Below are 22,893 nucleotides of genomic sequence, written 5' to 3'. Positions count from 1 at the left end.
CAGCAAGCCCACTAAAGAGGAGGGGCTGTTTTCATGACTTCCAATGATCCCCACACTTGGATATTTTTAATGCAGGTTTGATACTTTGGTTTCCAAAGAAAAGCACCTTTATTGTCCCACTAAAGCAGCAGAAATTCTTTCACTTGTACAGTTCCAGATGCTGCATCTGTCTTTGTGATCAGCATTTCCACAATGTCAAGATGAGTTTGCAACTAAGAGATGCTTTCTGCCAACTTGTTAAACTGTGAACCTTGTATGGCTGTGAGCTGCTGAAGGGCTTCAAGCCCACTTTCCGTTCACAGAAATGATGCGATATTACAAGTAAGGAAGTAGCGCTGAATGAACGTGAAGGCCCATTGTACTGATATAGTAAGAATGCATATTTGGGGGGGAAGAAATATTCTTGAAACTAGAATCTCATCCATTTGCCTAAACTACTCGGGAGTACAAGGTGGGTTTTTGAAGTCTGGTTAATTTGCTCGTGATCCAAATGATCACAACTGGTGAAATCAATTCAATACCTTTTCGCTCCTTCAGATGACAGCTCACACATAGCACAGTTAGCTCCTGCCACCTTGTGGGGCTCCGTGGATTTCCCTGAAAGCTTGTTTCAGCAGTGAGTTGGTAAAAACAAAAACCAACCAACCAACCAATAAACATTCAGGAATTGGTTTCCTTGTGTTTCATCACAGCAAGCGTTGAAGTGACAGAGCAATATTCACAGAGCGTGCTATTTTGAACATGTTCTGGTTCATTATTCCTAGCAGTGTCTACATAGCTGAAGGGCTGGATTTAGTGATCATATGGAGGGTGCTTTAAATATTTAAATATCTGTCAAGAATCCTAAGTTTCAGATAGGCTCTTTGCTGATGCATCTTAGTTTAAAAGAACAATATGATCAAGTAACTGTCACTAGCAGTAAATTTCATGTGTATAAAAGAGATTCCATGTAGAAATAATAGAAGTGTTAGGCTGAAAAATCACTGGAGTCAAATGCATTTTTGAAACATGGTAATCCTATTCCTGTAAGTAACTCCGCATTTGTTCAACTTTTAATACAGCAAAACCACATGCCAAGTTCTCCCAAAAGATCCCGTTCCGTGTGATCACTGCAACTTGAGCTTCTAATTAGTGTTTCTCCCCTCTTAGTTCCCCTTCACCTCTATCACATGCAAAGGACTTAATGAACTACCGAAATTCTCCCAAGAGGAGGAAGATCTGGAATGGGAGAACTTTATCAACACAGGAAAAAGCAGGTGAAGATCCTCTGATCTGCATATTCACATCTTACGCTTTGCCTACTGTAACTCAGACAGATAACCCATACCACCTACATAGAGGCAGCACAAAACACAACAGCAACTATTGTGAAGAGCAAGACTCTCTATTTAAAAGACATTACTGCTGCTCCAGATCCCCAAAATTAAAATGCACAGGGAAGCACAGATGATGCAAATCTATGAATCCGATCAAGAACACAAATGAACCTGCTTTTTTTTTTTTATTATTATTATTCTCAGAGCTCAGTGGTTTGTCACAGATGTACAGAACATTTGAAGAGCATTTATCTGTCCCACATCCCACTCAGATACATTCACTGAACCTAGTGGAGATTTACCATCTTGTGTATTTGTTGCCAACTTGTCATGGCTTTATGCTGTGGAACACCAATAACAAAAAAAAAATCCCAGTGCACTGGGAGTTAAAGAGTTAATGTTCCAGTTCTGTGGACGGCGAATAGTTCTGGGTACCTAGTTCTCAGAAGAGAAGAGCTACACACTACACAGCCCAGAGGACTTTGAGTTGTTCTGTTTCCATTTTCCACACAGACAGAAAGATAAAACTGCTCACAGATTACGAGACGTGCTCTCTTTTGCTGTTCTGTTCATCCCAGATAGGCATCTGCCTTCAGCATTAGAGTAAGGCCTCTGGCTTTTCAACACTCTCATTTTATTTATTAGCTTCAATTCTGATTATATTGTATTATAGTGTGTTAACTTGCATTCCAAAATCTTATTTAGTAAACTAGTTTGTTTCTCTTCAGATTGTTGCCGCTGTTTTGTTTTTAGGCCCATCTCCCTGCCCTTTTCCCCCTTTCCTGGGGTATGGGTCTGTGGTTCCCCTCACCCCATTAGTCATGAAAATGGGCCAGAGTGGCCCAGAAACCACTGACACAGCTATAGTAAACTGAACTCCTTGGGACTTCCTTTGATAATGGGGAAAAAAACCTGTCAGACTGAGAAGAGGAGCAGTGCTTTCTAACGTTATAAGCAAACTGTCTTCAGTAAAGGACTCAATAGCTCTTAAATAAACTGAAGAACAACAACTACAGATCCACGGCCAAAAGAAATACAGCAGAAACACCCCCTTTCATCCCTAAGCATAATGTATTTTGTTAAAGACTGAAGCAATGACAAAATGTCAGGCAGTGCATCAAGTCTGCACATTATACCTGAAAGACAGAAATGTTGTGCTCTCAGATAAAAAAAAATGACCTCACAAGCTTGTGTTTGTCTCCTATGGCTTTGATATTCTTCCCCCACTTCCCCCTATTTTTAAAGTCCTAGTAGTAGCCAGACAATTAATTTACAAGTCCAAGTTCAGAAGTGTCTGTGACAATCTCCAATAACACCTGGGCTGAGATTCCCTCTCAGATTGAGTTCTACCCATGCACTGACTGTGTCTGGACAGCAATCAAGGCATTTCTCACAGTTGTCCTTATGTATTTCTCCTCTATATAAAACTCAGGAGAAACAGAATTCCACAGGGCATAAGGACTGAAGAAATTATGCCATGCACCCTAGAAGTGAGATCCAGACAATCTGTTGCCAAGATAGCCCAGGTATCAGTGCCATCTACCCTCACACTGTATAACTATCAACATCTCCTTACCAGGAGCCATTTGGTTCAGCCCCATCCCTGCTCTGGAGTACCAAGACACTGAACCAGTTACTTGCTCTAACTGTAAACATGTATCTAAGGCACCCTCTGACCTTGGCTACAGAGAAAAAGAAACGTTATTATCTAGCACCAGAACAGATTCAGATCCAGCACCCACTGCAAGACTCTCAACACCATCACAAAGCACTAGAAAAAAACATTGGGACCATAAGAAACACCAATTCAGTGCAACTGTTGACAACCATCCTTTCATCTCCATTTTATTTCTCTAGCAGTCCTATATTATGAAATACAAGAAATGCAGTAGGAATGTCCCTGCTTACCTACAAACTCAAAGCATTAACAGGGTGCTGACCACTCCACAGGACGGTTGGAAAGAGTGGCTAGACAGTTCTCATTGCCTGATCAAAAGTCCTCTTGATGAGCCTGAGTTGGACATGATAACAGCATTCCTAAGCAACAGAAGACCAAAAAGGACCTGATTAATTCTACTTTTCACTGTTGTCCACAGGCTCTGAACATCAACAGCATTAACTAACCAGTGCTACCAACCAGTATTAATTCTGCTTATGTCAGCGGGATCCCTAAGAAGCCAGAAGCACCTGGTACAGGTCAAGGAAGCATCACAGCATTTCTTCATCCTGGTTCCTATCTGAAACACTACTCCATGTCAGTCAGGATAAGATCTGTGCTACTCCTTGAAATGCCTATTTTTCTGCAAAATAATTATTGCAAACTTCACTTGGAAAGTTTTCTCGGCAAATTCTAAGTTACATTATTCAAACGATAACTAGAAAAAGGCTTTACCTCACCAGTGAGCTGCTTACCAGTACTATTTTTTTTTAACCTATACTCTTATTTACCTCCTTTTATTGTCAACCATTTAAACTGATGATTTAAGGAGAAAAGAGGAAAGTTCTGAATGTAATCATCTCTATTTCCTAGAGAAACATCTTTATAAATCTGTCAGGCTATAGGATTTACAAGCTTCTGTAAGTAACAAGCCTTATCAGATTTCCAAGGCAAACCTAGCTGCTTTATAAACGGGAATCCACAATCAGATCCATCTTTACCAATTGATTCACTGGTGCCAAGCCACAACAGCTTCCCCAGAACAGTGCACATGCCCAAGGATGCGTGCCAAAATGTTTCAGTGTAGGATCAGGTCCCTATACAATTAGCTGCATGTAAGGCTTCAAGCCTGCAACTGCAGTACCTCAGGGGACCGATATTACAGAAGCACTGTAGGACTGGGACCTAAAATAACCGAGCACATAAAGATCTTGGTCTTCTCCACAACTGAAGAATTCTTACAGTTACACTTACACACACACCACAATTCCTCTCACTTCCCCCAAAATAATTTTATTTCATATTAATTTACTCTTGAAGGTGTTTTTTTAATTTTATTTTATTTTTCCCTTGAAGATACACATAATTATAATTGCAATTCCTTCTCATCATCCTCAGATGAAAACACTACAAAACCCTTTGGGATAAACTCAACAAAGGAAAAAAAAAAAAGTCAAAAAAAACAACAAAAAAAAAACCCAAAAACCTCAGCACTCAAGTAAAAGAAGAATGGGGAATATAATCTCCTTTGGATCCACCAATTTCTACCAGCTGTTTTTTTTCTATCACTTTATTTCACAGTATAGCACTCAAATGGCTGGATTTGACTTGAGAAGGTGGACTAGGTACAACGAACTGAAGTTCTGGTATGCTCAAGACTGTGTGCCAATTGAGAAAGCAGAACATGCTTAAAACCCTAGGTTGACACAGTCAGTGACCACTAAGTCATCTACAAAGGCCCACATTGCTGCAATGTTTTCTTCCTTCTACACCAGTTATGTTAGTCTCTAGAGCTGCTGAACTACTTAAGTACAGACTGGGCCTGGCTTAATAAAATCTTTTGAGCAGAGGGACATTTTAGTGTGCCTAGTACCAGCATAAACACATTTCTACCACCTCCGCACATCTCAGACCATAGAGCATGCTCATACATCCCTGCAGAAGTCACGTTCAGAGAAGTAGGAAGAATGGAGGGCGGTATTCATACAGCACTGAGTTAAGGAGATATCCTACTGGGTTATGTTTCTATCATGCAGTGCAAGCTCTTGCACAGAGAAGAACAGTTCTGAATGAACTTGAATGCTGGAAGATTTGGTAACAGTTTGTGAATACTCAGCCAGTAAGCCTGAAATCTGACACAACAAAGTTATCACTTTTTTTCCTATCAGTATGGAAAAATAATACCATATACATACAGGGCAGAAGTTTCAGTAACAGAAAGGTGGCAGGTGTAATATATTTTTACAGCAATGTAGAAAATCTCAGGAAGTTCAGAAGTTCTGCCATGCCCTGACCTTACCTGAACATCTCTGGGACATCTCTGCAATCTGTGAAATAGAATTCTGAAGGGTTTGTAAGAAGTAGTTAGCTGAGACCTGTAAAAGTATGCAATTATGACAGCAAAGGGTTACAATGCCCTAATAAAGTGTTATTGCTTAACAAAGTATGTAACATATATTTATGACAGTATCATCATCTTACCCCCTCTACTCTGCCTTGGTCAGGCCTCACCTGGAGTACTGCATCCAGTTCTGGGCCCCTGGTACAAAAAAGACAGGGATCTCCTAGATAGAGTCCAGCAGAGGGCCACAAGAATGATAGACAGCCTGGAGCGCCTCCCTTATGAGGGAAGGCTGCATGATGTGAGTCTGTTCAGCCTTGAGAAAAGAAGATTCAGAGCAGATCTTATTAATGTTTGTAAATACTTAAGTATGGGAGACACTGTCAACCTCTTTTCAGTGATCTGTGAGACAGAATTTGGACAAATGGACATAAACTGGAGCACAGCAAGTTCTGCACCAACATGAAAAAGTACTTCACAGTGAAGGTGACAGAGCACTGGAATGGGTTGCCCAGGAAAGTTGTAGTCTCCATCTATGGAAATATACATGACCCCCCTGGATGACTACCTGTGCAGCCTGCTGTAGGAAGCCTGCTTTGCAGGGTGGTTGGACTTGATGAATCTCTACAGTCCCTTCCAACCCCCACACTTCTGTTATTCTGTGGTTCTACAGTACGCTCAAAAACTTTTCTGTTTAGATACTTGGTTAGAAAGTGAATTATTTCGACTCTTTGGTAGGATGAAATACTAAAAGTCAAACTTCAATCCACCTCTCCAGCAGCAGCTTTTACAGATGTTAAAAAGCATTGCAGACTTTAACCAAGGGGACCTATAGTGAGATTAGGTACTGTATTAATAGTGCTGTAATTTTAACTGGTATTTTACCCTACAGCAGATCCAACACTCAGAAAGAAATAAAAAATTTTAAATCTGAACTTCTTATTTTAAACTTTCTGTCCCACAACACAGTATCAAGTTTTTCTTTCCAGAGATTGCCCCACACTTAGAGAAGGAGGGAGCCATCCCAGATTTGTAAACAGAGAAACAGAAAGAGGAAGCAATCTACCCAAGATCGTGAAGCAAATTAATAGTAAAGCTGCATTACTGGCCTGTTTTCTTTTTTCCTGTTTCATCGGGCACAATTTTCACTCTTTGAATTCTAGAAGAAAGTGCTAGCCTTTCATTTGCTTCCTAAAGTATGAATGTAGAACTAGAATGTATTTTCAACCATCTCTCTGAATATATTTTAGCTTAAACAGTAAATTGTATTAGATACAGTATTGCACATGCCTGCGGTCATACTTAATAAAGTTCATTCATTGCCTGATGCACATGTTACTAGAAACTCACTCCAAGTTTCTCTCCTTCACTCCTAACACCACTTGAGTACAATTCACGTGTTACCCAAATCATCTGCCTGCCCTGGAAAATGTTCTTGCTTCAGCTACACCAGAACACAACCAGAATAACTGAGGTACCAGGATCCTAATGGAAACCAGTCAAGGGATCTCCTAAGTGTGTGCCTCATACAGAAGGTGCTATATACCAGCATACCTTTATGGACCAAAAGGCAGTTACAGAAGTGCAAATATATCCTTACAGAATAGATTTCACAGCTTATTTTGGTTTCTGAAGGTGAAGAAATTGTCATGGCACACAGTACCTTAATTCTGAGCTTATTGTATCCATACTCGTACTTTTATCCCTGTTCCTGCAACAGTAAAATCCACACCAATAATGAATATCATGATACATGTCAAGTACAGAAGAGCCTTAAAGAATAAGTCCCTCAACTATTTCTATGAAGACATTTTCTACAAACCCAAACTTCCTTCCACTGAAGCCAACAGCAAACTTCTAATTCAGTTTGGAGAGACGGTGATCTGAGCCATTGCAGCACTGTTACTGGGAAAATGAGGAATTAATTCGCAGTGATGGGACCAAACCTTTTACTCCTCCAAAAAAACCTCAGAGATGGCTGGGGGTGTCTCAGTTTTCCCACCAAGCACTGCCAATGGAGAATTATAGAATGGCCTGGGTTGGAAAGGACCACAATGCTCATCCAGTTTCAACCCCATGCTGTGTACAGGGTCACCAACCAGCAGACCAGGCTGCCCAGAGCCACATCCAGCCTGGCCTTGAATGCCTCCAGGGATGGGGCATCCACAGCCTCCTTGAGCAACCTGTTACAGTCCATCACCACTCCCTGTGTGAAAAACTTCCTCCTAACATCTAACCTAAACCTCCCCTGTCTCAGTTTAAGACCATTCCCCCTTGTCCTATCACTACCCAGCCTCTTAAACAGCTCTTAGCTACAGCAATAGTTTAAACACACCGTTTCCCTAGCCAGTTTCTCCAGAATTCCCACGACAAACAGAGCCCGACTCTGCTTCAGCAGCCTCAGTGGGCTCGCACAAACACATCAGCTCAGACTAAAGGGAATCTTATAACCACATTATCTATGGCCAGTAGCTCACCTCAGCGTGAGACATTAGGAAAGCACCCCTAAACACACATTGAGGAAAGGGTTTCTCCTAGACATCTCATCCAGAACACCATCCAGGATACCACAACTCCTGAAAAAAACATTGGCTTAAATACTTCTCTTCTGAAAAAGAAAGCCTCAACATTTCACATACTTAAGGGGGGAGGAAAACGAGTCAGAACAAGAATAATTCAATCCTAAGGAAACACAGTAACTATAAAATCAGCCACATTACTAAAACATTCTGTTTAAACACTTATGCCAAACAAGAGCTAATTGTTTTAAGGCACTTTCATAAAACACGAATGCTTTGGCAATAAACAGCTTCCATAAGAGAAGCTGCCTAAAATGTGTGACTTATTTCCTTACTGCTCTTGTAGCAAATGTGAAAATGAAAATGATGACCCTTCCAGGATGAGCGATTCATCTTACATTGGCAGTTTCTCTTAAGAGAGAGCGTAGATAATACTCAGTAACTTTTCCACTTCTTTTTCTTTTAAAAGGAACACTGTTGTTCTCAACTGTATTAAACATCTGTGAACAGCATTTTGACTGTCACTTCAAGTCTCTCCTAATTTCTATTTAGGTTGTCATCTTGTATGTTAATACTCAGCTATACGAGAACCCCAACAGCTGTAGATACTTTGAATATACAAAGCACGGATGCAAAAGAATTGGGACAAACGGGACAGAAAGACAAGATCCCAAAATCTGTTTGCACTGAGGAAAGAAGGCCATAAAAACACTGAAGTGTGCCATTCTTCTTTCTGGGGGGAGCAAAATTACAATATGTGAATAGTTTGTATAACCATGCTACCAGGCCTCAGGCACACTCTACATTTCTGAGCACAACCCTCCAACCAACTGAGGTCTAACTCTACATTCCTTAGTAGTCACAAACATCGGTGCACTCTTCCCCGCTGCAGAACAGCACCATGGAGCTGCAGAGTCAATACATGTTATCAAGTTTTTTTGACTTTGTCGAGATGCTATTAATATTTTGAGTGGGGAAGAAAGGAAGGAGGTTAGAATTCTTTAACCATATTTCCCCGCAGAGTTTCTATGGCATTTACCATTTTCTTTATATTATTTTTCATCGTTTTCTTCATCTAATACATAAATGAAGCTGAGGAAAATGCATCCAACAAAAAGCCTGATTTCAGTCTTTGGGTTCTGGACAGCAAAGATGACCAAGCTCTCCCCTGACCATTAAAACCACAGCCACATGTCACACAATCTGAAGAAAAGACTGCCGCAGCAGCTTTAAAATACTCACTTCATTGTTTTTATTTATTTTAATCATGCAACTTTGTAAACAGACAGGTTTCTGTTCAACTGTACCTGCCATGAGTAGCAGAGGCATCCATCTCCCACACAGATGTTAACCTGGCTACAGCGTCATCTAGTCAGCTGCTCTGTGCTCCTCTGTGGTGGCAGACCTCTGTTATTACAAACAGGAGCTTTGGATAGTGGGTACTGAACTCATCTTAGAAAACATATTCAGCTTAACATAAATAGAATTAAAACAAATCTTTTCTGAACAAAGAAATTAGACTCAAATTTCAATCAGATATTACTGTCGCTTAACATACGTTAATAAAATACACCTGAAGGTAATTTAGCTTTATTTTAGTGACAAACCAATGCTAAAACTCTATTGCAACATTTTATAACACTCCATGTATAATAAATTATTTTTTATTTCAAAATTGCAACCAAAACCCAAGTACTGAACGTGTCAGTCATCACTGAAGGACCAGGAAGAAGAACGATGTTTGGAACCAAGTTACCTGAAAGCAGCAACTTCCACTGCAGTTGCAGAAAAAGTGTAAGTGGTATAAAGTTGAAAAAGCAAGAAAGCTCATTTTTCTTCTCTTTTGAGAAAGCAAAACAAATAGGGATTAGTTTCCCCAGTTTAAAAAGCTTGGTTTGGTTACATCAGAATCTGTGCCTTATTCAGGATCATACTCTCTTTACAGCACTGAGCGCAACGCAGCCTGCATTAACCCATATGGGAGTGTTTATGCACATGTACTACTTTAATAAATAGGACTCTTAAAGACCACGGTTTAAATAGTATATGTCACATTCTAAACAAAAGCTTTCCATCACTCACAAGCTAAATAAATGCATATAAGCCATGTAATCACTTACTAAAGGTGCAGGCATACGTTGCATCCTCTGAACTAGCAAAAAAGAAGTGCCAAACTTAGTGTAAAGGCTATATTTAACAGTATATTTTAACAGTCATCTACCAATACAGATTGCCTCCAAGACAGAAAATATGAAAGCATCAAAGCAAAATGAGATTGAAATCACCATTTTAAACCTCCTGCTTACTGACTACGGTCACAGTTCTAATCAGTTGCACAGACAGATCTGGAATGCCAGGGTGCTACATGTGCAAAGGTGATGTGCACACCTGGGGCTCACAAAAGCCATGAAGAGTATAAGAGTCTCCCTGTTTGAGCTCTGTCTGCCTCCACACTCTGCTTTACCCTGGCTAGATGGCTGCAGTGTCTGACAGCACTCCAAAACACATCCAAAGACTTCTCTGTAGGATACCCAACTCAGAGCAGCCACTGTCTTCACTGGGAGGCCTGAGCTGCCACGCACTGCATGGGGACACTTGTGACAACCACCTCACCTCCCCTGGTCCATTTGCTCCGTCTCCCTTAACAAAGAGCAATCAAACTCTGCACGCTGCCCTGTGGGACCACCCAGGACGGCAAGCAGGAAGCACACCACCTGCAGCACCACATCACCAGGAGCTTGCTCCTCCACACAAATAAATAACTGCTTCATCTGGACCTGCCTCCCAGAGGGGCAGGATCGTTCTTTGCTGCTCACAAACCAGGCAGGCCTGGGCAAAGAGGCCTGAAGCCTTGCACAGAGATCCACCTGGATGAGCAGTCAGCTCACAGCAGCAGTGAACTGTGCAGAGATGGCAGAGCTGCAGCTCCTCTGACAGCATCCTTGCAAGGAAACCAAGCCTCACAGGGCTCTCACAGCATCAGGTTTGGCCGAGGTCACTTTGAGCCATGGAACATACTCCATGCAAGCACCCGACTCTGCAGCAACACAGAGGTGGGCACATACAAGACGTGTGGAAAACATCGAGTTAATACCACAGGGAACAGCTGGAGACAGTTTTCCTCTGACACACATGCAGGCAGCTCTCTTTCAGATTAGTGGGAAAGGGGGACACACAACCAACAATTCCATGTAGCTGTCTGTGCTTTACTGCCCTTAGTTAAAGTTTTCTACACCAATAAATAAAATTGAAAACTTCCTCCCCTTGCTCTAGTTCTGACACTTGTGCTCTTTATTTAGTCCAGCAGCCTTCAACAAGCGGCACAGCAACTTCTGTTTACTCTTTCAGCACTGGAATGTGTTTTTAATCAATAAAGCAGTGGAAGCAAACAGCAAATAGGCTCTCGCATTCAAGTATTTGCTACCAGCTTTGTCATTCCTCATTTTGCAGACATCAAATTTCCCCCATAAACACCCCTGTTTCTCCAAAAGCAGCTGGAAATTAATTATGCTATTTTTATTTTCTTATTAATTCCTATGCCATAGCTCTGTAATCAGTGCTGAATCGTGCTGCAATTTTGTGTACTTGTTTCAAAATATATTATGAGCACTTGATGAGTGATGTTTAACACAATGTATGAAAGAGTATCTCAAACAAATTAGAGGGAAGAAACACAAATAGAGACATTTTACTTGAAGAAAATAAGAACTCTGAGACATCCAAGCGAGGTAAAGGCTGAAACTCACAGGTCTGTGGCACAGCATTCACTGATGAGAACTGAGGCAGGCAGGAAGTTTGCACTCCACAAAATGAGAACTGAGTATTAAAAGCAAACTTTTTGCAAAGAGAAAGGACATCTGAAGCCAGACTTCAGTGAACTGGAGGTGATAACAATACCTCTTTCAAAAAAATCTATACTTTCCAACCTGTAGTTACCCTGCATCAAAACGCTTTCCTTGCTGAGCCATGTAAACTTGAGCAGCAAACATACATGCAGTGTCGTGGTACACACATAACAAATGCCACACCATCCACCTGCTGCCCTCCCAGCCCCTTCTCATTTCCAGGAGCTCTGCACATTTCAGCCTGTTTTCCTTGTCCTTCCTCTATTGCTTATCATCAGGCCATCACACACTTGCACACTGATGACTGAGTGCAATGGGTACATGACCCTGACAGAACTGACTGCATATCAATAATTAAGAATAACACAAAATCGGCAGCCTTCCTGAGGAATTGCAGACTACCAGCAGCCTTGGTCAGATCCTAGAAGGGGTGCGCATCACAGAATTGCTCAGGTTGGAAAAGACCTTCAAGACGATCAAGTCCAACCACAACCTCACCATACTACCTTAATTCTAACAGCCCTCTGCCAAGTCACACCCCTGTCCAGTAATCCAACTGCAAAGGTGTAGCTCTAGGACAGAACTCTTCGATTGTTAGGACAAGGTGCAATGACATTCCCATGCTTTACCCCACAAAAATAGGAATGATAACAAAAAAATGCATTAATCAGCATGATGTGTCTCACTATGGAACAGCTATTGCTTAAAAGCGACTCACGGAGAGTAAATCAAACATGGCCAACCATAGCAGTGCCCATTTCATCAACCTGGCCAAAAAGCACAACTTCCTCTTAAGTTTCATAGACTAATTGTAATGCAGAATATCACAACATTTCAGCTCTCATTACTTTTATGGAGCTATTTCATGCAAAAGAGCATGAAAACAAGGAAAAATCTTGATTTCTTATGTTACTCTGTTCATTCCCTCCCAAGGTTTTCTTTATCGAGCTTCATCACCAAATCTCTCACGGTGTTTCTCTCTTAAACAAGCTCACATAAACAAGAACTTAGGATAATTTGCTTCATAAAAGAAGAAAGAAGACTTACTACGCTACTGTAGAAGACACAATCCCAACTATTATCATGCATCATGCCTTATCCTGTGAGCTTGCCAGTTATACCCTTCCCGGTCAGGACTTGGGGGAAAAGAAGGAAGAAAGAAGGGACTACTTCTGACACCGCAGATGCTTGAAGGTCCTTACACAACCGGCAGAAAAAAAACCAACAACAAACAAACATACTTGGGCAATAACTGAAAGGCAAAGGATCAAAGCAACCAACCAATTGCAGTCAAGTTCACTCAGAAGTTTCCATCCTGCTAAAGGCACTGCTCAGCACACTCAGCAGCAGCACTCAGAGCAGCCACCACAATGTGGTCAGCCTACCAGAGGCCCAGGTTCAAGCTTTCCTCACTTGAACTCTGCCATGGGCCAATTCATCTGTCATCAGTGATGCTGAGGGGCTGCCCTTCACCCTGTGCACCTGGTCCTGGGAAAGCTGCTCCTGATGGCAGAAACCTTCCTGGTACTGCACCTACAGGAGGAAAGTAACAGCACAGCAGGACACCGGGTCAGTGTGGTCCCTGAATGTCTCACAGCAGAACACTCAGTGATTTGCTACAGACAACTGCCCTCAGGAAAAAGAAAAACAAACAAACAAAAAACAGGTACCAGGATGAACAACTTCCCATTTCCCCTCAGCAAGGGAAGATGCAGACAGGATCTGTTGAGGTTTCTGTCAAGACAGCTTCCACTTGAACTAAGTTCGGAGAACTTACATCTCATGCTGTGGAAGCCCACTGAACTTCATTCATCTTTGCTGGAAGAGATGCTCAGTGACAACAAGGGTCAGTGAGATGCTGTTTCTTACTTTTGAAGATTTTCACATTTAGTAAAATCTTTTATACTGAAACACCCACACGGAGGATTTCTGACGATAAGAATTCCACACTTCCCAAGCAATGGATTATCTTCGTGTAATTGCATAAAATCCAGTTAGCTTTCCTTCTCCTTGCTAAAGACTGCAATTCTGTTGTAGCAGTTTTTTGTATACAGAGATGCCTGAAGCTGATGTACTTTCACATGCTGAATTGTCCACGCTCATGAGGACTTGCTATTACTCTGTGCATTTGTGTACTATGAAGAAAAAAGGCAGGAACATGAGAAAACGTCAAACTCATGCTCTCCCTCTTTGTGGATTCATCTTGTTATCAACTTCATAAACACTAGAAATGTTAAATGCTACTGTCACTGCAAATGCTACAGTTAGATCTTCACTAACTGAAGTTTCCTCCTCAAGTAGAGCTCCTGTTTTAAAACCAAAGCCACCTCATCTCCACAGCAGCAAAACACTGGCTTTCAGCAAATCTTAAAGTCTTATATGAAATACCTTCACAGGGTTTAGAAACAGAAGGTCAGTTTGGAAAATTAGGCTTCTTATCAAAATAGGGCCAGAATGCTCAAGCAGGCTCTTCTGTCAACTTCACGTTCCATGAAAAGGTTAGCTGCAACTTGCACTGGATGATGAATGTTAAATAAAAACAATGTAATCATAAAAACCTATTCAGACCAATGCATGTTTTTATGGAAATCAATATCTGATTTCATCAAGTTAACACAGAGAAGTTGGTACTATATAGTACAATACAAACTATAGCCTAAATAGCACATTCAGGAGCAATAACTCTTCAGTAAGCTCTCCTCTCAATCTAAGCCCTCCTGTCAGTAGGCACAGAGCTGAAAGCTAGCAGCTTCACACTACTCTAAAATATCTTCATTTACAGTTGTGCTATGGAGGAAGTTGGGTATTAGCATGAGATGCTCAGCTGGCACAGAGTTCAGTGAGACTGCTCACACATCAAGATGGGTGTTTATCAGGAAAGCTTTGTAGGATGCACACACTGAGGGAAAGGGCACAACTGAGGAGTCAGATGTGGGGTTGATTCCATTCTTTGTTCACACTACCCTGCTAAATGGCTGCAGACAAGCCTGTGCTGCTTCACTGTTCTGTATCTCAGGTGCCTAGAATAGGGATAAGAAGTGACTGCTCCCTGGTTTGAGGTGTGTGACTGTAGCATGACCTATGTGCTTCTCCAGACAGGGCACAAGTGCATGAACAAGGCAATGCCAATTATTAATAATATAGTTCAGAGAACAATGTGAGATTTGTTGTTTTTATTTTTCCCTAAAGGATTGCAATCTAACAGCAGGCTGTCAATCTGCTCTTCAAGTAACCCCTATACCAATTCAGGTCTTACCCCATCTGAAACCCATCAAGAGAAGTGACAGCTGGGGGTCTTCTGTGGAACACATACGCATCCCCAAGCACCAGGCTCAGCAAACAACCCTCAGAATGAAGCACTGCACTATCACTAAAATTTCAATAACAGCAGTTATAAGTAAACAAATAGCAGTAATGATTAAAAAATAAATAAATAAATCAAAACAGAGTCTGTTATAATGATTATTTGACATAAACTAGAATGAAAAAGCTACTGACAATGAATTCTCCTAATTATAAAGGGGAAGAAAGGAAAAGGAATGAAGATAATACTGCAGAAGTAAAAGCTGGCTTCTTTCTGTTTTAACACCCCCCCCCCTCTAGAAGCAGTTTGAAATACATACGACCATTATGTCAAGCCAGTTTTTCACACTCCTAAGTAATAAAAGAAAGCATACGTTATTATGGTTACAGCAAGGTAAAACAGTATCCATACTGTGCTAAAACAAACTTAATTCACACAGGTAAATTGTTCCCGTATACGGACACAATGCAGTTTAATGAAGGGAAGTTTCATTAGCCTCCATCTGCAGGTGGAGAAGGACATATGGCTGCATTTCCACAACTATGCTCTGACCCTGTGAACCTTCAGCCCACTACAGCCCCTGCCGGGCCACCACCCACACACAGGGCACGGGATGCGACCCGGGCCCACAGTTTGGGAAGCAGCTGCTGGTTTTAACAATGACAGTGTGAGGTATGGTTAGGAATTAAAACCAGAGTTTCAGTACAGCGCCAGCTTTAATTTCTAGCATATTCCTCCATCACAGGTCCACCTTCTCACAAACATGGAGCCCTGAACAACCACCTGTGCCATACAGAGGCCAAAGAGAGGCGGTGTTTCAGCTCACAGCTGCCCAGGTGTCACTGCAGGTGTGTTTACAGCCTTCACACCACCGCAGAGCCTGCATGTGTGTGACATACACCTCACTGGCATGCTCCCCACTGCCACACATAGCGAAGAGCAACTCTCCCCATCCACTCGCTCCAAGTTCCCTAACTTCCTACAAGCCCTGTCCAGGATATCACCAACCATCAGCCCACAGATACAAGCAGCAGCAACAAACTGGAAGAACTTTCAGCTCTGAACACGAGCAAACATATCAGTGAATTTAGCAAGGCTTGTCACACGCTTAAAGATGTTTGTGTGCTTAGAGGTCCGCAAGCTGGAAAACTACTAACTTCTGGACAGAGTGCATTACAAGCATTCGGGAAGAAAAGAAGTGTGAGCTATAAAACAAATGCATGATTACCTCTGATATTTTACGTGGAAAATGTGATATTTAAGATCTTTTATTATTCACATGACAGCTATGACAGAGAACATTTTCCTCCTTGAATGGGAAAACAAGCATGGACAAATTCCTCTCACCATAATTCCTCTCCGAAACACAGCTCCCACTGAAACCTATGAGAGCTTTGCAGGCACTGGGTGCAGAGCAAGCAGCCCCCAAAGCACCCAGGGCAACTTCCTGACACATTGTAAGTTTAGCTCAGCACAGAAGCTTCCTAAATTGTGGGTCTGCTTTGAAACACTTTATCAGCCCACTGTGCTGAGAGCACAGCAAACTTTCCAGATAGGGACCAATGCCTGAGAATTTCTCATGGCCCCTTCCTAAGCAGATCTCCACTTTCCAGCCCATGACACACCAGCACTCTACCTGGCACTGCTTCCCAAGGCCATCCTGCACGCCAGGCCTGGATTACTGAACTCCAGCCATGGAGGGATACTTCAGTGAGACTTTGTAATAAAGCACATCTTTGTTGTTACCAAAACAAGCACTCCTTAAAGTAAACGGATATTTCTAGTTGCGGCCAAATCTAACAAAATCTTTATTCTCCCCTTTAAATGGCTATGTTATTTTTATTACATTTTAAGCTATGAGGGAATGTACTTCTCGGCCTCCTCTAAAACTTCTAGCGTGCCGTTTTGTTCAAAAGGACGCTTTTCTTTGCAATTTGTTCATGCCACATCAGTATTAGGCAAGTGCTACACTTAGCGCTACACACAAAACGAAGGCCCACTCCTCTTAGAAGTTGTGGGCAGATGATTATCTCCACTTTGCTTCTAGGACTGAACTCCCATGCGCACAGAAGGCTTCGTCACACAAAACTAAGGCTAGAAATTGACTGAAGAGCCCACCTGAAGCAAGGTCTCCGTGGTGCTTTTGCCCACTGTCATTTACTACTGCTCCAAATAAAGAAATTCTAGGCACTTATAGACCTCTCAACCAACTCGAACCTGAAAACACAGAAAATCCAGCCCAAAAATCAGCGTACACGTATTCAGCACTGAGTAACAGTTTGAAGCTTATCAGCCAGTTTCCGAATATCTCAGCGTGTTCTTTGGGAAAATCATTGTATAAATTACTCTACACAGAGCAGGATGTCAGTAATGCTATAGAACAGAAAGCAACAATCTTTCATAAAGAATTTCAGTAGTTTAATCTGGTGTTTACAGTTTCAGACCTACTTACACCAACCCCACTGCCCTTAACGTTTGGAAAATGGAGATTTGGGTGCAGTTCTACAAGAACTGAAGGACAAGCAGCACTGTCTCTGTGACCCACCTCCCCAATGCCACAATCCCATACTGCAGAATAGATCTGCAGCCACAGCACACAAAGCACAGCAGCTCCCTGCAGCCCCCTTCTAACTGGCATGTTTGGGCCATCACTTATCACAAGTCTGCTGTATGCTGACTGGAAAAGGTCATGGCTATGTTATTAATCCTTCATGTTTATGAGTGCTAAGCTTATCCCAAATGCGCGTCTCATCTCATTTTCTGTTAAGTATATAAAATTGCCATTAAAAAGTATACACACATACACACACACATATATGAATAATCTCCCACTTCTCTATTTTAGGCCCAAGGCAGTAAAGTATTACTGTGGGCATTGGCATGAAAAGTGTTCCATGTGGCACAAGCTTCACGCTATCTATGAACACAACCCCACAAACATACAACCTCTCCTTTACGTGACCTTGTCCACTTCAGCTCTGAAACCGAATTCTTCCTCAGAAAGCATCAGAACTTTTTCACGGCACATGGAGAGAACAGGAAGCTGCACACCAGAAGGCCGAGGAATACTACTATTAAGTCACTAAAGCTCTTCTTTCTGATTGAGAGGTACCTACATTCATCAATGCCAAAAGGAAAACAAAACAAAACAAAAAACACAACAGCAACACAGAAACAGTAAGGGTGGAATTCTAGTTAATGCTGTTTACGTGTTAAAACCAAACCAACTCCTGCTGCAGTAGTGCTGCTGCTATGTCAAACTTCTCACCGATTCCTGACCCACAGAGATTTCCCCATCATCTGCTCCAATGGTTGGTACTGTCCATGGTTTTCTCCTCATCACCATCTCGGCAAGTTTCTGACCGCCACACTACACTTTGCACATCTTAACATTACTTTGGTTTAAAACTTCAGCCCAAAGCCAATGAATTCATCACCCTTACAAAACAAGGTTCAAAAAAAAAAAAAAATAGGAGAGACACAGCAGCACTGAAGGGACAGGGAGATGCAAGGATGCACAGTGCTCAATTTATCCTGTCTGACCCCCGTGCAGAAACTTTGCAAGCCAGCAGCTGCTGCCAGCACCCGGAGAAGACATGTTTCCTGAGGTGGCAGAACCCGAATGAGCATCTTCCATGTCCGAAGTGATACCAAGAGCTGCTCTGCCTCAGGAGCAAGAAACAAGCTCTTTTTCTGTGCGTACTGTTCACATACTCACCCAGGAAGGCAAGTGGAAACTACAGACCGACGAAGATGAAGCTGTCTCAAAGCCTTTGTCATGTGATAGTGACCTATAAAGTATCAAATACAGACACACCATCAGCACACAGTCATTTTACAATATCACAGCCCACCGCGGCACTGACGAGAGGAGTGGTCCCAAAACTTAGGGGCAGCTTTCTCCTCACTCCACCCCACCTGAGCTCTGAGCACAACACTGCAGCAGCAGGAAGCCTTCGGGAAGGCACAAACAAAAGATGCACCGTGGTTGCGGAGGGCACAGGGAGCAGGTCGCCGCGCGTACAGCAGCAGCAGCAGCAGGGTGGGTTATTCTCCCTCCCTCTGCCCGGCGGCCGTTCGGGTGCACACATAGCTCTGCGAGCAACACGCGCAGGGTCGCCCCACGCGAGATCATCTCCGCACGGGAACGAGAGGCGAGGCGGAAAGTTGCGCACGGGGGCAGCGGGCAGCACCGGGCGGCCGCAGGTACCGGAGCCCGCGAGAGATGGCTTCGGGCAGTGCTCGCAGACCCGGGCACGGGGGCCCAGGCCGCCGCCCGTGCGAAGTGTAGGGCCAGCGGAACCCGGGCTGCGGGGTGGGGTGGGAAGGAAAGGTATTAAATATGGAGCGAGGCTGCCGCCAGCCGGGGTTCGCCGAGGCTCTGCCCCCACGGCGGCACCCCCAGCCCCGCCGCCGGTCCCCATCAAGTTTGCATCTTAGTTACAAAATGTCGATCTCGAAGGCTGACAAGACACAGGGAGACGGGGAGAGGAGCGGAGAGCGAGCGAGAGTCAGGGAGAGAGAGAGAGAGAGAGAGAGAGAGAGCGCGCAGAGAGTCCATCTTGCTTTGAGGGGGGAGGAGAGCGGCAATAATGCAGCGCATAAATCTCGCTCTCCCGGGGGGAAACTCTGCCCAACACCTTTGGGGGCGGGCGGCGAGGCCGCGGGGCTCGGGGCGCTACGAGCCGCCCCCCGGCGGGGCCCGGCCGCGGCGGTGGCAGCGCGCACCTCCCGCCGCTCCCCTCCTCCTCCCCGCGGGCCCGGGCGACGATCCCGCCGCCGCCGCCGCTGCCACCGGGAGGAGGTGCCGCCGCCGGGAGCGGCGCGGAGCCCGGCCCCCGCCCGGCGCCACTCGGTGCTGCCGGGCTCGGTGCCGGCCCCCGGCCGCCCGGCGGCGGGGCTCAGACGTGTCACCGGCAGGACGGGCAATGGTTTCGGCGCCCCAGGCCCGAGTGACCGCCGCCGGCCTGGCGGGGCCCCGGCCTCCCCGCGCGCACTCACCTCCGAAAAACAACTTTTACACGCGGGCCTCCCCCGGAAAAAGTCGCGAATCCGCCCCTCGCGCGGCTCAACCCCCGCGGCCCCCGGCCCGGCCCGGCCGCCGGGGGGAGCCGGGCTCGCTCGCTGCTCGCTGCCCGCCGCGCGGGGCGGAGGGCGGGGAGCTGCCGCCGGTGCTGCCTCTCGCCCCGCCGCGCGTGTCCTCGCATCGCCGCCTTTTACCTTCCTCGCTCGGCGGAGCGGCATTCCCAGCTCAGACCTGCTGCCGTGCGGCGCCGGGATTAGCGGCGCTGCCCGCCCGCTCCGCTCCTCGCCGCCAGCCCTTCCTTCCCCGTCCTCCTCCTCCTCCTCTTCCCCGCCTGCCTACCCCGGATCGGCTCTCCCAGCCGCCGCGCAAGTTTCATACATTGCAAATAAACCCGAGAGGAGGAAGAGCGAAGCGGCTGCCGGGGGGGAGGAGAGCGGCGGCGGCGGCGAGAGCGGCGGCAGGAGAAGGGCTGCTCCCCGTAACGCGGCGCGACCCCGGGCTCGCGGCGCCGAAGGAGAGCCCGGCGCCCACCCGGCGCCCCTCGGGGCGGCCCCCGCCAAGTTTTCTGTCACCGCCGCCCCCCGATGTCACCGCTCACCTCCGCGGCCTGCCGCTCCGCCGCCAACTCGCCGAGCGGACCCCCGCTTAGCCCCGCCCGCCCCTCGCCGCCCCCCGGGGCCGCCGCCGCCCCGGGCGCATCGCCGATGACTGCCGGAAAAACGCGCAGGCACCCGACTCCCCGCCCGGCCCGGCCCCGGGGCCGCCGTCTCCGCCGCCGCCGCGGCGGGCTGTGCGCGGGGCTCTCCCCCGCGGCCCCCCGGCCCTCCCTCCGCCCCGCGGCGGGCGATGCCGCCCCTCGGGATGAAGTTTGCCCGCCGCCCTGTCAGCCCCGCGGCCGAGCGGCCGCCGATGGCTCGCCCTCCTTCTCCTCCTCCTCCTTCCCCTTCCTCTCCGCGGCGGCAGAGGTGCCCGCTCGCAGCGCAGCCTGGCACCGGCCGGCCTACCGCCGCCTCCCCTCCGTCACCGCTCTCCGCGTCTCGCCGCGAGCCCACCCGCCCTCCCCTGCCCAAACTTTCCGACGCGGGCAGCGGCCGCCGGAGCGACAGTGGCAACGCGGGCGGCCGCCGCGTAGCGCACGCCGAGCCCCGCGCCTCCCCGCCGGCCGCCGCCGGGGCCCGGGGCTGGGGGGGGGCTGCCCGGCCGCCGGGGCGCGGAGGGGAAAGTGCGGGGCGCGGACACCCCGCCGCCCCCGGCTCGGCTCCCGCCGCCCGCGCTCCCACGCACTCACCTCGGTGTGGCCGGAGGGCGGGCGGGCAGCGCGCCGCTGGGCCGGAGCGAGGCGCGGCGCGCGGCGGAGCCCCTCCGCCTCGGCGCCCGCGGAACGCGGCTCCACACAGAGCCATGCAACCCGGGCAGAGCCACAACACTCCCCGGGATATAAGGCGGCCCGCCATTGGTCGGCGCGCTGAGGGACGGCTCCGGCAGCCATACAGCGCCGCCGTTACACCCGCGGCCCGCCGGGGAGCCGCCGGCGCACACACACATACACACACACATCCACACGCATAGACACATACGCCCCGCACACGCTTACACAAAGATCGCCGCGCGGGGCTCGGGGCGGCCGAGCGGGGCAGGTAGCGGGGCCTCCGCGCCCCCGCCGGCAGCGAGACGCGGGGCGCTGCCGCTGTCCGCCGGCCGCTGTCCGCCGGTAGCGCGGGGATGGCTGAGCGAGAGAGCTACGCGTGCCCCTGCTAGCAACGCGGGGCTACGGGGTGCGGGCACGGCCCGTTCCGACCCCGCACGGCCGCCCCCGCCATCCCGGCGGGCCCCCGCGCCCCCGCCCGTAACTTCCTCTGTCAAGTTGGGAGCCGAGAAGTTGTGGCGGGCGTCGCTGCTCGGCCCCGAGGCGCGGTGCCGGGGCCCGGGCGGTGCGGAGGCGGGCGGCGGTGCCCGGGTGCTGCGGGGCGCGGCTGGGCGCAGAGGGCCTCGCCCCGGCGGGCTGCGGGCTGCCGAACCGCCGAGCGCAGCGGGGGCTGCGGCCGCGGGAGCGGGCGGACGGCGGCGGCGCCAGGGGGACGCTGCGGAGTCCGGTGCGACCTGCCTGGAAAAGCCCCGCTCACCGAACGAGGCGCTCGGCTGGGTGTGCGTAGGGATGCGTGCAGCCCGAGACCTCCATGCTTCCAGCGTGTCGTTTGTTCTTGCAGGTGGGAAGCAGCGCTTTCTCCTGGTGGGACTGGGGCTCCCGGGCAGTAACTGGCGTAGGACGGAGGGTCAGAAATAATAATGTCAGCGGAGACTGGAGCGTGTCTGTTTGTTTTCACCACAAAAACAAATGTGTGCCTCACACCTTTACGAATCCGACACCCGAGGACATTAGAGAACTTATTCTGTATGTTCTCTGTCATGAGCTCTTTCCACTGGGTATTTTCGACTCCATCCCATTGTTTTTGACCCCGTTCAATTGTGTTCCCTATTCTTTTCTATTCTTTTTTTCTCCCATTTTTTTTTTTTTTTCTGTGCAGCAGAACTACATTAAATAACTGAGAAATAATATTTCTTATGTCTGAATAAAATGGTGGCATAAAGCAGAACGCTGATGCCAGAAAATGAAATTGTGTTGGTGTTTCTGAGAAGTCACTCAGCCTGCACGTGTCATTTTTCTTTCTTATTTTTTTCCTTTTCTTTATATATATATATATATATATGTATGTATGTATATATGCATATAATTGGTGAAAATGTGAGAAGAAAGAAATTAGCTCTTCCACAATACAGTTTTTCCCTCCCGCTCTTAGTGCTTTGCTTCTTGGATTCTACTCCTTTCAACAGAAGTACACTGTGAGGCCTCTCATACCTCTTCATTGTTAAGATCAAGCCAAATA

The 22,893-nt window shown here is 46.8% G+C and overlaps 1 protein-coding gene across 8 annotated transcripts in view; it reads right to left on the bottom strand.

Moving 5' to 3' along the window:
• BBX (BBX high mobility group box domain containing) overlaps positions 1-21,404 on the bottom strand; it is a 122,506-nt gene extending 101,102 nt beyond the window's left edge. For 2 of the 8 annotated variants that reach the window (XM_072359928.1, XM_072360410.1), the window contains exons 1-2: positions 21,297-21,404; positions 18,701-18,773 (exon numbers count right to left, since the gene is read on the bottom strand). The gene's annotated coding sequence lies outside the window, so the exon portion shown is untranslated. Of the gene's footprint in view, positions 1-3,224; positions 3,306-18,700; positions 18,774-19,983; positions 20,013-20,202; positions 20,351-20,606; positions 20,676-21,296 lie in introns of those variants that run through there. The other 6 variants (XM_072359762.1, XM_072360631.1, XM_072360561.1 and 3 more) reach the window with 5 other exon arrangements.
• Between the last annotated feature and the right edge of the window lie 1,489 nt (positions 21,405-22,893).

The sequence above is a fragment of the Excalfactoria chinensis genome, chromosome 1 (genome assembly GCF_039878825.1).
Source record: "Excalfactoria chinensis isolate bCotChi1 chromosome 1, bCotChi1.hap2, whole genome shotgun sequence".
NCBI lineage: Eukaryota > Metazoa > Chordata > Aves > Galliformes > Phasianidae > Excalfactoria > Excalfactoria chinensis.
Note: the sequence above shows the minus strand (reverse complement) of the source record. Positions and strands in the feature narration are given on the sequence as shown.